We start from the raw sequence: 4325 nt of genomic DNA, 5'->3' as shown, positions 1-4325 counted from the left end.
TGAGAAGACAAGATTAGAGAAAAAAGAATAAAAAGGTACAAAAAAGCCTCCAAGAATTAAGAAACTATGTAAAAAAACAAAAACAAAAACAAAAAAACAGTAAAAAGAACAAAAAATCCTACATTTGATTGGTGTACCAGAAAGTGATGGGGAGAATGGAACCAAGTTCAAAAACACTCTTGAAGATATTACCCAGGAGAAATCCCCAACCTAGCAAGAAAGGCCAACACTCAAATTCAGGAAATACAGCGAACACCACAAAGATACTCCTCAAGAAGAGCAACCATAAGACACATAATTGTCAGACTGACCAAGGTTATGGGCAGACAGAGAGAAAGTTCAGGTTACCCACAAAGGGAAGCCCATCAGAACCAACAGCAGATTTCTCTGCAGAAACCCTAAAAGCCAAAAGAGAGTGGTTGCCAATATCCAACATTTTTAAAGAAAATAATTTTCAACTTAGAATTTCATATCCAGCCAAACTAAGCTTCATAAGCAAAGGAGAAATAAAGTCCTTTACAGACAATCAAATGCTGAGAGATTTTTGTCACCACCAGGCCAGCTTTATAGGAGCTCTTGAAGGAAGCACTAAATATGGAAAAAGAAAAGTCGTACCAGGCACTGCAAAAACATACCAAGTTGTAAAGACCATTTACACCAGGTAGAAACTGCATCAACTAATGGGCAAAATAATCCACCTAGCATTATAATGAAATAATCAAATTCACATATAACAATATTAACCTTAAATGTAAATGGGCTAAATGCCCAAATTAAAAGACAAAGACTGGCAAATTGGATAAATACTCAAGACCCATCAGTGTGCTGTATTCAGGAAACCCATCTTATGTACAAATACACACATAGGCTCAAAATAAAGGAATGGAGGAAGATTTACCAAGCAAATGGAAAGAAAAAAATAAAATAAAAAAACAGGATTGCAATCCTAGTCTCTGATAAAATAGACTTCAAACCAACAAAGATCAAAAGAGACAAAGAAGGGCACTAAATAATGGTAAAGGGATCAATGCAGCAAGAAGAGCTAACTATCCTAAATACATATGCACCCAATACAGGAGCACCCAGATATATAAAGCAAGTTCTTAATGACCTACAAAGAAACTTAGATTCCTATGCAATAAAAGTGGGAGAGTTTAACACCCCACTGTCAATATTAGACAGATCAACAAGACAGAAAATTAACAAGTATATTCAGGACTTGAACTCAGCTCTAGACCAAGCAGACCTAATAAACATCTACAGAACTCTCCACCCCAAATCAACCCCAAAAAATATACATTCTTTTCAGCACCATATTGCACTTACCACAAAATTGATCACATTACTGGAAGTAAAACACTCCTCCGCAACTGTAAAAGAAGGAAAATCATAACAACCAGTCTCTCAGACCACAGTGCAATCAAATTAGCACTCAGGATTAAGAAACATACTCAAATATGCACAACTACATAAAAACTGAACAACCTGCTCCTGAATGACTACTGGGTAAATAACAAAATTAAGGTAGAAATAAAGATGTTCTTTGAAACCAATGAGAACGAAGACACAACATACCAGAATCTCTGGGACAATTGAAAGTAGTGTTTAGAGGGCAATTTATAACACCAAATGCCCACAGGAGAAAGCAGAAAATATCTAAAATCAAGACCCTAACATCACAATTAAAAGAACTAGAGAAACAAGAGCAAACAAATTCAAAAGCTAGCAGAAGACAATAAATAACTAAGATCAGGGCAGAAATGATGGAGATAGAGACACAAAAAAACTCTGCAAAAATCAATAAATTGAGGAGTTGGTTTTTTGAAAAGATTAACAAACTAGATAGACTGCTAGGCAGACTAATAAAGACAGAGAAGAAACACATAGACAAAATAAAAAATGATAAAGAGGATATCACCATTGATCCCAAAGAAATACAAGCTACCACCAGAGAATACTATAAACACCTCTACGCAAATAAACTGGAAATCTAGAAGAAGTGGATAAATTCCTGGACACATACACCCTCCCAAGACTAAACCAGGAAGAAGTTGAATCCTTGAATAGACCAATAATAAGTTCTGAATTTGAGGCAGTAAGTAATAGCCTAACAACCAAAAATCAAGCAAACAAATTCAAAAGCTAGCAGAAGACAATAAATAGCTAAGATCAGGGCAGAAATGAAGGAGATAGAGACACAAAAAAACTCTGCAAAAAATTAATAAATCGAGGAGTTGGTTTTTTGAAAAGATTAACAAACTAGATAGATGGAATCCAGGACCTGATGGATTCACAGCCCAATTCTACCAGAGATACAAAGAGGAGCTGGTACGATACCTTCTGAAACTATTCAAAACAACAGAAAAAGAGAGACTCCTCCCTAACTCATTTTATGAGGCCAGCATCATCCTGATACCAAAATTTGGCAGAGACACAACAAAAAAAGAAAATTTCAGGCCAATATTCCTGATGAACATCGAAGCAAAAGTTCTCAATATAATACTGGCAAACTGAATCTATCAGCACATCAAAAAGTTTATCCACCACAATCAAGTTGGCTTCATCCCTGGGATGCAAATCTGGTTCAACATAGGCAAATCATTAAATGTAATCCATCACATAAACAGAACCAATGACAAAAACCACATGATTATCTCAATAGATTCAGAAAAGGCCTTCAATAAAATTTAACACCCTTCATGCTAAAAACTCTCAATAAATTAGGTATTGATGGAATGTATCTCCAAATAATAAGAACTATTTATAACAAACCCACAGCCAGTATCATACTGAATGGCCAAAAGCTGGAAGCATTCCCTTTGAAATCTGGCACAAGACAAGGATGCGCTCTCTCACCACTCCTATTTAATATAGTATTGGAAGTTGTGGCCAGGGCAATCAGGCAAGAGAAATAAATAAAGAATATTCAAATGGGATGATAGGAAGTCAAATTGCCTCTGTTTGTGGATGACATGATTGTATATTTAGAAAACCCCATCATCTCAGTCCAAAATCTCCTCAAGCCGATAAGCAACTTCAGCAAAGTCTCAGGATACAAAATCAATGTGCAAAAATCACAAGCATTCCTACACACCAGTAATAGACAAACAGTCATATCATAAGTGAGCTCCCATTCACAATTGCTATAAAGAGAAGAAAATACTTAAGAATACAACTTACAAGAGATGTGAAGAACCTCTTCAAGGAGAACTACAAACCACTACTCAAGAAAATAAGAGAGTACACAAACAAATGGAAAAACATGCCATGCTCATGGATAAGAAAAATAAATATCGTGAAAATGGCCATACTGCCCAAAGTAATTGATAGGTTCAATGCTATCCCATCAAGTTACCATTGACTTTCTTCACAGAATTAGAAAAAAACTACTTTAAATTTCATATGGAACCAAAAAGTGTTTTGCCTATTTGATTGTATAGACAAGACAATCCTAAGCAAAAAGAGCAAATCTGGAGGCATCATGCTACCTGACTTCAAACTATACTACAAAGTTACAGTAACAAAAACAGCATGGTACTGGTACCAAAACAGATATATAGGCCAATGGAACAGAGCAGATACCTCAGAAATAACAGAACACATCAACAACCATTTGATCTTTGAGAAACCTGACAAAAGCAATGGGAAAAGGATTTCCTATTTAATAAATGGTGTTGGGAAAACTGGCTAGCCATATGCAGAAAACTGAAACTGGACCATTTCCTTATACCTTATTCAAAAATTAACTCAAGATGGATTAAAGACTTAAACATAAGACCTAAAACCATAAAAACTGAAGAAGAAAACCTAGGCAATACCATTCAGGACGTAGCCATGGGCAAAGACTTCATGAGTAAAACACCAAAAGCAATGGTAACAAAAGCAAAAATTGACAAATGAGATCTAATTAAACTAAACAGTTTCTGCACAGCAAAAGAAACTATCATCAGAGTGAACAGGCAACTTACAAAATGGGAGAAAAATTTGCAATCTATCCATCTGACAAAGGGCTAATATCCAGAATCTAGATAAAACTTACACAAATTTATAAGAACAAAACAAACCATCAAAAAGTGGGTGAAGGATATGAACAGACACTTTTCAAAAGAAGAAATTTATGTGGCCAAGAAACATGAAAAAAAAAGCTCATTATCATTTATCATTAGAGAAATGCAAATCAAATCCACAATGAGATACCATCTCATGCCAGTTAGAATGGCAATCATTAAAAAGTCAGAAAACAACAGGTGCTGGAGACGATGTGGACAAAGAAGAAGGCTTTTTCACTGCTGGTGGGAGTGTAAATTAGTTCAACCATTGTGGAA

Source organism: Cebus imitator, unplaced genomic scaffold (genome assembly GCF_001604975.1).
Source record: "Cebus imitator isolate Cc_AM_T3 unplaced genomic scaffold, Cebus_imitator-1.0 Scaffold608, whole genome shotgun sequence".
Lineage (NCBI taxonomy): Eukaryota > Metazoa > Chordata > Mammalia > Primates > Cebidae > Cebus > Cebus imitator.
This window is presented reverse-complemented; position numbering follows the sequence as displayed.